Source organism: Antennarius striatus, chromosome 14, assembly GCF_040054535.1.
Source record: "Antennarius striatus isolate MH-2024 chromosome 14, ASM4005453v1, whole genome shotgun sequence".
Lineage (NCBI taxonomy): Eukaryota > Metazoa > Chordata > Actinopteri > Lophiiformes > Antennariidae > Antennarius > Antennarius striatus.
In genome coordinates, this window is record NC_090789.1 from 2,028,420 (window position 1) to 2,040,804 (window position 12,385).

Here is a 12,385-nt window from a genome sequence, read left to right on the forward strand (position 1 = left end):
ATGCAGCTGGACACCTCTCTCCACGTCAGATCCGCTGGTCCGACAGCAGAAGAAGAAGAAGAAGCCAAACCTCCTCATCCTCATTTGTGCAAATCTGCATTTATAGAGCCCCCTTTAACCCTTCATTCCCCAAATAACTCAGAAATGGATGAAGAGTTGAGAAGAAAAGCTAGAAAAATCCTGAAGATTTGATTACATGTCGGAAAAAATGATAGTTCTGGAATAAAAAGAAGGTTAAAGATGATTTAAATTAAACATTGATGGGGAAGATGCAGACATGGAGCGATTAGCTAAATGGAAGAAAGGCCTTACTTTTTTTTCTTGTTTTGTAATGTCGTGGTGCTGAGGAGAGGCCTGGCCTGAGCTTCAGGTGGGCATCCATCGTTTTGTCCCCTGGAGTGCGGTGCTTAACCTGCCTCGCTTCAGTAAGTACCCAGCTGTGCAAATGGCTAATGTGATTGTGAAGATATAAGCCCAGGATAATGGCATCTGCCAAGCAATCAAGGACAATGTTCCTCTGCGTCGGGCCGTGATGAAAGAGCACGCCGGGATGCCGGGATAAGGGCTGGGTCTTTAGGGAAGGCCGGGATGTGCTGGTAAATGGTCAAACAGGACAAAAGGGGCGGAAGAGCGAGGAAATTAACTGTGAGGACAATCTGTTTAGTCCAACAAATAGAAATGAAATGGCTAAGTGATATTCAGAGTGAGCCGGACTGAATTAAGGGCATCGTACTTCTTAATAAATCTAAATGTGGTCGTTAGATGAGGGATTAGAAAGCAAGCAGGAATAAAAAAATAACAGCAGGATTTCTTTTCTTTGAGGCCTTGAGCTGTTTCCTTTATTATAAATGTTATATCAGACTGTTTCTTACTGGATCCACTGACAGACGTATTAATGCTTGAATGATCTAAAATTGTAACCGTTAAAGTGTGTAGACGTGTACAAAAAGCTAAGATTACCGACTAAATTTTGCTTAACTGTCACAGAACAAACCGCTGTTTTCATTATAGTGATCTGAGAATTATAAATTATATTATTCATTTTATTTTATAATAAAATATAATTATAATTTTATACTTTTATTTCTTTATTTTAGGTTGGATAAATCTATATATCAGAGTCTAGCCTGTGCGCTACATGGAGACAGCAAGGGGTAAAACCTGTTTTTACCAGGCTGAAACCTCCATCAGACCCACAATTCGAGGTGGGCGGAGCCTCTGCTTAGGGGCGTGGCAAAAGAAACACCTTTACAGACACTTTTGTAATGTTTCTATAGTAAATTCAGGCTGGTTTAACCACCACTACTGGACTCCTTCAGAACAATAATTCTCAAGTTAGTCGGAGACTTTTGAGAATTATTCTGTTCGGGAAAAAAATGGAATATATAAGTTTGAGAAAGTTAAATTCCGTTATGGTTTTCTAAGAGAAGTTAAGCTAACTCTTTATAGAGCATGTGCACTTTTAGTCTTCGAATGATAGAAAATGATGTTGTGACAATCAGACAGCGTTACATGGGAGGGGGGGGCGCCGAGAATAGATGCACTCTCAACGGAATGAAATATTGAGGAGAGGAGCGGGAAAACAATAGCGGAGCAGCGTGTGTCTGATGAGCAAAAAATAAATAAAAAAAATAAGAGAATATTTTTACAGCTGGAGTTAAAAGAGAAACGCGCTGTTGGATTTAATAAAATGCAAACAGAGGTGGGAGGAGAGGCTGCAATGAAAGACACACGGCAGCAGAAGAGGATTTACATCCCTGCAGATGAAACTGAGGGCTTAGAAAACATGAATGTTGGGTTTTTAATGCTCCCATGTATTAAATAGTGTTTCAGTCGTCTAATAAATTCTTTGCATGAAAGGCAACTGTGGTCGTCTCTCAGAAAATGAGGCGCTGCATGTTTTATAGAGCGCCGATTAAAAATTCATACATGAGCTTTATGCAATGACATCAAGCCAAGGCGGGGACTATATCCTGGGATGGAGGACAATTAAAGAGGCTGAAGGAACCAGAAGGAAGACGTGATCTTCCAGGAGATCTTTGCTAACCTGCATCTGTTCTTGTGAAGCTCAGAGGGGGGAAAAACAAACAGCAGGCGAGTCGATAAAACAGGCAGAAACCAGCCGGCCGGACCGACCGCGGGACCGGCATCGATCCAGGAAGCAATTAAGTACGCGTCTCAATGTATTCATAAAGGATGGCTTCCCTTCCTCATCCTCGCTTTCTTCCTCCCTGAGTGAAGGCGGTGTGTCGCCGAGATGCTTTAACGATCGGTGGATTGGCTGGAAGGTGGGCGTCCGCTCGCCTCTTTTTCTTCCCTTCCTAGATTAACGAAGTTCTCTAGATGTAAAGATTTCGCTTTTGCGACGCTAACGAGAAGCCGCACTAAAGGAAGAACCGAAGGAACGAAGGTGACCGGGTGGGAGAGTGAATCAGAGGAAGGGTCAGTCAGTCTTCGTGTCCGGACAGATCCCGTCGCGGCGTCACGACGCGCTAGAACGGTTATTATTAGCATGTAAACAACTTTAAAAGATGCCGTTGAGGCGGATCGATAGTTGACCACTCAGCCCTCGCGTCCCCGCCATCACATGTCTCTATATACAGACGCAGCTCGTCGATAATCCGCCCTTCATCCACCCAACACACTGCTCTGTGCGCCGGCGGCCATTTTTTTTCCCCGGGCCTTCCCTGCAAATGTTAGGTCAAAAGTTCACTTTGAAATAATGGAGCGGTCGACCTTTGTGTCGGCGACCAGACGGCATTTGCTACCGAGGAATTGGAGCATTTTGGATGAGACGATGGAGGAGGAAGTGGAGGAGGAGGAGAGGAAGGGCGAAGCAAAGCCCCAAGGAGAAACAGAAATGTCAACATCAACCTTTAAGTCGTCGAAAAAGAAACACAGCTGAGATCCTATGGCGTTATATTAGCCAATGGGATCGCAGGAAGACAAGCCGGTTGTGGACAGTGACTCAGCAGGGCGTAAGTTTCCTGAGTCATGACTTTACTGGGTCTCAATGCGGCAATTGGGGAGAACTTGCCTCCGGAGGAATCTAGCGTTTGTGATGAATCAAAGGTAACGAGGGGAACACCTTCGGTCGGCGCCGGACAGGAAGTCAGAAAAACCTCCAAACCACACTGAATATTTGAGGAGGAACAGTCTTCATCGCCACAGACTCTCTAGTTCCTGGGTTCTCTGACCGTTTCTCACAGTCTCCGTCAGCAGATGGAGTTGGCCCATCTGGTGCCGAGCCGTAAAACATCCAAGCCATCCATTATTCCGGGGGAACAATCTCGCCATATCTCTCTCATTGTCATTACGCACCATGTTGCAAACTCCATCTGGTAGTTACATGTTCGAGAAAGAGCTGGGCATTATTTCCTAACACCGTCCTTGCAAATTCCTGCACTGATGTACTCCAATGATCCCAGCTTATCTCCCAAAATCCGATCGATTTCTCAGTCTAGAATGAAACTTCAGGTCTGGTAGTCTCGTATCGTAGGGGTTCCACAGAGACTCGTGGCAGACTGCCCTGTTCTTTATGCTCCAGCCTTCCATCACAGGTCCAACTGACACTCCGGTCCCTCATCCCTCTGGCGCTGGACCAATCCCAGCCATCCATGCCAAGGCTAGCCCTCATTAGGTCACTATGTCAGGCCTCACCATCTTGCACAAACCTCCGCCTGCAGGGCCGAAGTAGCTGCCTGACCTAATTAGCCGTTTGATTAATTGCCATACTGTCTGGTGCACGTGTGTGTGTGTGTGTGTGTGTGTGTGTGTGTGTTTCTATGTGTGTGTGTGCGTCTACATAACAGTGGAATTGACAGTAAGAACAGATGGTCGCTGGCTGGGCTGGAATGAAACATTTTCGTTGGGTTTCAAAGATGTGGGTTGCATTGGAGACGCGGACGAGACGCCATCGCCACGTGGAGATCTCCTGCCAGAAGGTCCGTCCAAGAGATTCAGAAACATGTCAGAATTACTGTCATCAAACGCCATTAAATACAGTTTTTAATTGTCTGGGGGCTTTTTGTGGTTGTCTTTTTTTCAGTACCATTATTAATCAGTCAGATTTGGAAACAGAATAAGGAACAAAACACTTATAGAAATGTTAAAATCTTTTCTCTTTTCTTCCGGGACTATTTGAGACCAAGAAATCTGCTTATACAAACCCAACAATGAACCAAAACCTTATGTTTTCCCACAAAAATTATTTTATTCCGCACTTTGTTTCCTATTTAAATGACCACAAGTCAATCTGAGTTTGATTATTGGATTACTTTACTGTTTTATGGTCAAATAGATTTTTGATGTTGCCTCTGGTATTTGATTACATTTCAAAATATTCCCAGTAATCCTGTGGTCGACAGTGTCAAAGCTATATCCTTAAATCCTCTTTTTTATGGCTTCACGCCATGGCTTTTATTTTTGTGAGCGTCAGATGGAGCTGCAGCCCGATCAGCTGATGCGGCGCTATTTTCCGTCAGTCTCTGCTGTAAACACTCGTCCAAAGGCCGGCGGCGGCGTCCCTCCGAGGTGGAATGTTAGTCAGCAGTCCGGCCAGGAGGAGTAATGATCCGGGCAATCAGCGCCGCTTGTTCGTCGCTCTGTGACACGCGGCCGACGCCGTCACACAAGGTGTGGAACACGCCTCAGGGGAGACTCTGTAAAGAGAAATCTGCTTTAAGGCTGAATGTGCCCAGATGCGAGGCAGACATCTTGGGAGGCCTGTGTCGTGGTTGTTATCTTCATCTGGTCTCTGATGATCGACGAAGGCAACAATCGGGTGTAGACGTTGGATTTTCTTCCTCTAATTCCTTATTTATCGCGCTGCCTGATTGAATTTGATGAGATGAGAGACAAAAAAAAAAAAAATGGTCAAATTGGATTGAAAACCCCAGGAGGAGTTGGGTTTTTTAGTTTCCTTAATATTGAATTTCACCATGCGAGAGAAGGGGGGGGGGAGTTCTTTTTCGATTGAAGATGCCTCATTATTTGTGGAGATGTGAACGGCATCAAAGCAGCTTATTATGATCATCAGAGCATTATGATGGTTGGAGATGGAGGTGATCCACTCCAGGGCCGAGGGCACCGCCGTGGCGCGCTATTGATTTGGCTGTTAAGAGGTGCTTGTGTTACAAAGGGCATGCATCAGAGTCTTCCATTAAGGTAATTATGCTTTCCATTGCCTTTTACACACCTCTGTGGCCCACTGAATGAATAAAATTGCAAATAATTAAGCTGCTCTTTATGTTTTTGGGTTGTTGGGTTTTTTTTGCAGAGCTCAAGAAATAAGCCGCTACGTAGGCAGATATTACTAGAAGAAAAATAAAATCTCAGCAAGGAAATGAGACCGGATATATCATAACCTGCTAAATATAAGCAAAATCAGATTCAGATGTTGAAAATCTAAAGGTGCAACTCCATTTCGTTTCACGTGTGAACTCAATTGAGTAATTAAATCGACTTATTTGCAGCAAAGAAGACGTTTGCGACTATAATGAAGGCAGCTGGTTTGCATTTTACTCGCAGCTTCCCCTTAAACGTGACACGGCGCCCTCTGAACACACACCGCTTGTCGTCCTCTTCCACCCTTTTATTAGACGCACCGAGGGCCTCCTCCGAGGACCCGTTCCGCACAGAACCGTTTGGTATTAGCATTTTCAAAAGGGCAATCGAGTCGGCGCGTCAGAAAACAGGGAAAGGTCAGCGGGTTTCCTGCCGCATAAAAACCTCCACACTCGATCAAGTTCTTACCTCCCCTGCCACAGACTGCCTCACGCCAAATTGAAAGATTGCCCATTTTTCTCCCACGGTGACATTAACGGGGTCGTTTAGCACTCCGGCGCTAAAACCCTCCAGGTTGGTCTGAACAAGGCCTCTTTCACCCAGAATGCATCTGCGGAGATATCAGGTGGGATGTAGCGGCGAGACCTCCAGACGATTTATGGGCACGGCTGCGACGAGACTGGCAAAGAAGCTCCGGAGTGAAAGGCATTCTGGGTCGGGAAAGGGGAGGGGTTTCTCCACAAGCGTCGGTTTGGCTTCCAGGGGGGTGGGGGGGTCCTGTGTGGCGAAGTCGGCGAGGGATCCCATGGACGCTGGTTCCAGCGGTTGGGGAGATGTGCTTACACGGTTGAGTTAGCTAAGCTTGCAGATCCAGAGGGGATGGGGGCTGGGGGTGTGGGGGTTTTTTGGGGGGGGCAACACTCGGGGGAGCTGCACGAGTTTTGCCTATGGATAAAAGCGCCGCCTCAAAGGAGCCGATATCTCCAGCACCCCGGGGTTGACCTTGGCGAGCACGGCCTACCCGTCTGGCGGCTCCAGAGACGTAGCGGTTAGCTACCAGTGCGAAAAATGCACGCTTGAACCCAACGAGAGCAAATTCACAAAAAACACTCGATAAAAAGCACCATCACTCGCTCTGACGCTGACATTGTGACGTTAGCATCGACCCTTAGCGTCGTTTTTAGACCCTCTAATTCACTTTCATGTCTCAGGTTGAGCTCTAATGCGAAGGGATGCCGTTTAGCACCTGTTCACGCAGGTAGACGATAGCAAAGCACGTAAAGATTTATTCGCTTTGCGCTCATTCAGATGCTTCAGTCATTTCACATGCAATAGAAACATTAAAGGGTTCATTTACAGGACGACGTGGAGGTTTTTATGTGTTTTTATGCACAGAATGAGTAATTAGACAATATAGTCACACACCAATAGACATGTATGTATCAGCAGCCTGGCTCTAACTGTGATATATGACACCATTAGTTGGACTTACATGTGATATTCACAGTGTGTAAACATGTTATTTGCAGTTGAGGCATAAACTACTGAAGCACTGAATCCTTTATTATTAATCGGAAGAATTAATTTTTACGTTTCTACTGGTGTGAAGCAAAGGGTGATGTCACCTGATCTCATGAACCAATCAGAATTCAGCATCACCGAAAGAAGAAAACGTGCCACTTTCCATCGGTTTTTTGTTTTATTGATCAGATCCGATCGATGACTTTCCAGAATCTCGCTCGGGGTTGTTTTTGTTTCTCCCTCTTCCTCCTCCTCCTCTTCCTCCTACCCTCTCATTGGCTCTCATTCCACAAACGACAACCGAGTGTGTCTCCCCACCTGCTCCCCTCATCATCAGAGTGTTATCATCGCCTGAACACTCCGTCTTGCTCACCGCCTCCCCCGTCTCCCTTCACCTGTCCTCAACTAGTCCCTCACCCTCCTTCCCTCCCTTCCTTTCCCTTCCGTTCCCTACCTTACCGTACCCTACTCTTCCCTTCCCTTCCCTTCCCTTCCCTTCCCTTCCCTTCCCTTCCCTTCCCTTCCCTTCCCTTCCCTTCCCTACCCTACCCTTCCCTTCCCTTCCCTTCCCTTCCCTACCCTACCCTTCCCTTCCCTTCCCTTCCCTTCCCTTCCCTTCCCTTCCCTACCCTACCCTACCCTACCCTTCCCTTCCCTTCCCTTCCCTTCCCTTCCTCCCCCCTCTGTCTGTTTCTCATCATTTCCTCTCCCTTTATTCCCCTCGTCCTTTTTGCCTGAGCGGCATGTGGTGAGCAGGTAAATAAATCACTAAGCAGCTCTGGAGGAGATAACGAGGCAACGGGGGATACGACTCCTCCTGCAGATGCTTCGCCTGGAGGCTGACGGAGGAGGACACCAGATACCCTCTAGAAGAACACATGGACTCCCCTCAGATGCTCTAGAATCAACTCCAGACTCATAGTTTTTGCATTAGATGGAGAAGATTCAGAAATGTATTCTCCCAATAGGAGTTGAGGGGAGGCCATCAGTGAGGTCAGAAAATGAGCCAAAGACGCTCAGGGTTAAATTTCCATCTTAGCGATTGGGATTCAGAGACAATCACCAACACGCCAAAGGTCCAATTACGCTGTGTGAGAAGAGGAAGAAAGGAAGAGACAAAATTGTGGCATTAGGGTAATGAAGGGAAAACTCCACTAATGAGAAAGAAAGACGATGACGGAGAGAGAGAGATAGTCTTCTCTCTTGTCTTCTCTCCCTACGCTAACGGTGACAGACGAAGGAGCAGAGTTCAAGAACAGCCAAAGACTCTTAACTCGCAATTAATTCCCCTCGCTTTGGTAAAACCATCGCTGTAGCCGGGAGATGGAGACGTCTGGCCTTCATTTGAAGGAGAAAAACAACACAACAAAGAAGCGAGAGATGGACGTAGTCTCACCCAACGACGCTAACGAACAGATCGACGCTTCGAAATCCTGTCGGCGTTTGCTGTGATTGCATTATACAGTAATCCCTCGCGCATTCACGCATCACCTCATCGCAGACTTTTAATAGGTAGTCACGTGATACCGTACGCGCATTCTATTGGTTGAAGTGCGCTACGTTCAGTCAGTCTCAGACTTCCGTGAGACACAAAAGTGCTTTAAACAGTCTATCAGAGTGTGGGAAAAGGTAATACAGATAGAAGGTGGTGTATTATTGGTATCGGGAGGGGTTCATAAACATTTAAATTACCTTAAATAATAAAAAATAGTTTGTTGCTATATCGCGGAATTTTGTTTTTGCGGGTGGTTCCTAGAACGCATTAACCGCGAGTAACAAGCGATCACTGTACCGTTATAATTAATGCTGGGATGGGCCTCCGATATGAAAAGGATGTAATTATAAGCAGAAGACGTCGCCATGGTTACGCCTGATGCTGCATACATAAGAGCGGTCCTCGCCACGGAGGTTTCCTTCCTGCTAATGGAGGGGGGGGGGGGCAGGTGAAGTGCATCGGCTAAATGCTTCACGGCGTCTAGACAATGGCTTATTTATTAAAACTTCCACCAAACCACCGAACGGAAGCTCAATTAAGGTGAATAAATTAGGATTAACGCAAGAAAATGCGGCGCATTTTCATTTTAATTAAATGTGTTTATTATTTATTTCCGGGAGGGAAAAAAACCGAAGGGGGGAGGGAGGAAATCGAGATGCATCGGCACTTCCTCGGAGGACGCACTCGGTGCACTTTTATGGTAAAATAGCGTAGCTGTGATTAGCACTGATGGGATGGGGGGGAGGGGGGGTTAGAGGAAGTCCGCACCATTTCTAAACCCCCCCCCCCCCCCCCACCAGCTTCTAAACACATTTATGATGCCTGCAATGCGACAGAGGGAACCGAATCAACACGCCGCTTCCATTCCATTCTTTTAAAGTTCCGCATGGCGAGGTTTTATGAGCTCCTACACAAATCATATTAGATGAGTTCCCACTCAGACATTTCTTATATATTACTGCACCTCCAGGAGGAGGGAAGCACAGCCAGGGCCCCACCCCCCACCCCCACACCAACACAACCATCACGTGGAGCGCAGCACACATCGTTAAATGGCAGAGCGGCGCGCGAACATGTCACGGATGTCATGGCGGCGCGTCCCGCTGTCGGTACCCAGGCGGGGTGGCAGACAGCGGCGGGTTGTTGTTCCACTGGAGCCGCCAGACAAATCAGAGTGGGGGGGGGGGGCACACACATCCACTCCACACGTCCATCCATCTCCAAGCAAATTATGAACCTCCAGTCAAGTCAGCTGTGATTTTTCCTTTTTTTTTTTCGTACGTTTTGCAGATAAATTGGAGAAACGCAATTGGCATAAAATCACAGAGAAATAATTTGCGGTAAAGTTTGATGCCAGAAATGTGTTATATTCCTCTTAAACTTGGCAAACATCATTATGTGTTTGACAAGCGCCCTCAATCAGCGCCGCAGAATCAGACGGCGAGGGGTTGTTGTTCTGTTTTTTACACATTCGGAATTTTGATTTTTATTATGTTGGCGACAGAAATTAAAAAAAAAAAATCAAACAAGACATGCGTTCATTCATCTTCAGAGCGATTTATTCCACTTTTTGAGTGTCACATGGGGTTGCTGGAGAATATCCCAGCTGACTTACGGTTCACAAACCAGACAATAGATCACATGTCTCAAACTCAAGGCCCGGGGGCCAAATGTGGCCCTCCACATCATTTTATGCGGCCCGTGAGAAAATAAATAGATCAAAAGTGCTTTAAAAAAAACTGTAGTAATTCAGTAACGCAGTAATTCAGCCCATTTTATCTTCGACAAAAACTTTTGAACACTTAATGTCCTAACTTGTGTTTGATGTTATTTTTCTTTATTCATTGATAGTTTGATCCTTGATTGATGGAGGGAGTTCTGTGGGTTTTAATAACCTGTCAAATTAAAAGAATTTATGTTAGAGCAGAGAAACAACCACGCCGGTTTAACCCGGGCCTCGACCGATCCAGTACGGAACTCATAGGTTTGATTCGCATGTTTGATTTAGCAAAAGTTTTACGCCGGATACCCTTCCTGACGCAACCCTCTGTATTTATCCGGGCTTGGGACCGACACAATAAGACACTGGCTTGTGTCCTCTTGTGGCGACATTAGAACAGAGAAACAAACATCTTTTTTTTTCTGTGTGCCTGTAACTTAAATAAATTGATTCAGAGTTATTTAACATTAAGGAGTAGTTACATTTAGTTACATTTATTAGTTACATTTAGTTACATTTACTAGTTCCATCTGGCCCTTTGAGGACAGCCGTTACGCTGATGTGGCCCTCGGTGAAAACACATGTGCAATAGAGGATGAATTTAAAGCGGAATGCATGTTGAAATAAAAGGGACGCGCCATACAAATAACGATCATTTCACACGTCAAACGTTCTTGTCTTTGTGTGACGTCATAGAAACGAACACGCCAGACGTTCCGACACGCTAACGGTGCGAAAGTAAAGCCGGATCAATGGAGGTGAACGTCCGGATCACACACTGTTTATCACAATCACTGATGAAAACGCGTCCATCATTAAAACTTATTAAATCCTCCGCTGCTAAATGTACAAAAAGCCTCTCGTCCCGCTTTAATTTATGCTAATTGTGTTTTTGCTGGAGCAGCTTTTTAAAGAAGAATCTGACTTTACCGACTGTTGAAACAGTCGGTGTAAAAAAAACAAACAAAAAAAACAAAAAAACAACACAAACTGTTGGGAGTGTTTCACTCGGTAAAAGTTGCACCGTTACGTAAAGAGCAACCCGGCGCCGCGCATTAGCCCCCACCCCGGCCCCCCCAGGCCTGAACCCGGTAGGAGTAAAACCGTAGCTTCAGCAGCACTTTGCTTTGAGTGGCTTCGTAACATCAACGTGTTCATTGTCTCCCCCCCCCGCCCAAGCCTCGACCCCCCCATTAGACTTTCATGAGGGAGCGGAAAGCCAACCCACGGCTTTCATTTCCTTTGCATTATCACCGATGCTTCACAACGACACGCCGACGCACGGGAATTATCATAAAGACCAACCCTACAGTGATCTATCATTGCAGAAAAGCAGCGCCAGGCGAGGATGGGGGGGGCCCTGGTGGTATTGTAAACACCTTGATTGGGGCGGGGGGGGGGCAGTTTGAATGGAACCCGCCTGAGCATTAAAGGAAATTAGGTTTTAATTCTAAGCTGCCAGGAGTCGACAGCGGCCGGAGGAGAAATTAACGAAATAATGAGATTTTTGGACAAAAGGGGAAGAAAATGGGGCCAAAAAAAATAAAATAAAATGGGGGGGGGGGGCAAGGAGAAACAGGAGGAAAAGGAAGATGTCATGTTAGAGGAGGTGGAGCCGGGCGTGGAGGACGATGAGGCGGGAGGAGGAGAGGGAGTCGTAAACAGCATTTATAAACACGTCTCTATAGTAACCGCCTGGTAATATCACCGGGAGGAGGTGGGGTGGGGGGGTGAGGACGTGGGGGGGTGGGGGAGGCAAACTGGGCCACCGTCTACCAGCATGACTAGAATCAGACTCAGAGAAACAGACAGGATTCAGATTTAAAGCTGGAAATGAAACAGAAATCTGCTTTTGTTTCCGACAGGCAGGAAACGGGTCGCCCTTCCTCCGGGCGCCGTGATCCCATGATCGGTGTGTGGTTTGACCCCCGCTGGGGGAGCCGTTCTGTCCCCTGCATCAGCAGCCCCCCCCCACCGCGAAGCTTTTCCTCGCCGACACTGAGGTGAGGAAGGTCATCCTCCTGAACGTAACGCAAAGCATCAGCCTTTAACGCAGCAGTGTGTGTGTGTGTGTGTGTGTGTGTGTGTGTGTGTGTGTGTGTGTGTGTGTGTGTGTGTGTGTGTGTGTGTGTGTGTGTGTGTGTGTGTGTGTGTGTGTGTGTGTGTGTGTGTGTTGTAGATCTGCTAACTAAGCTGTGATGGTTTCTAATGTAGTGAAACAAACAGACGTTCTTTATGATTCTCCTCCCTCCTTGTCTTTGTCTCCCTAGAACACACACACACACACACACCTACACACACACACACACATACACACAAACGCATGCACAGACACACACACGCATGCACAGACACACACACGC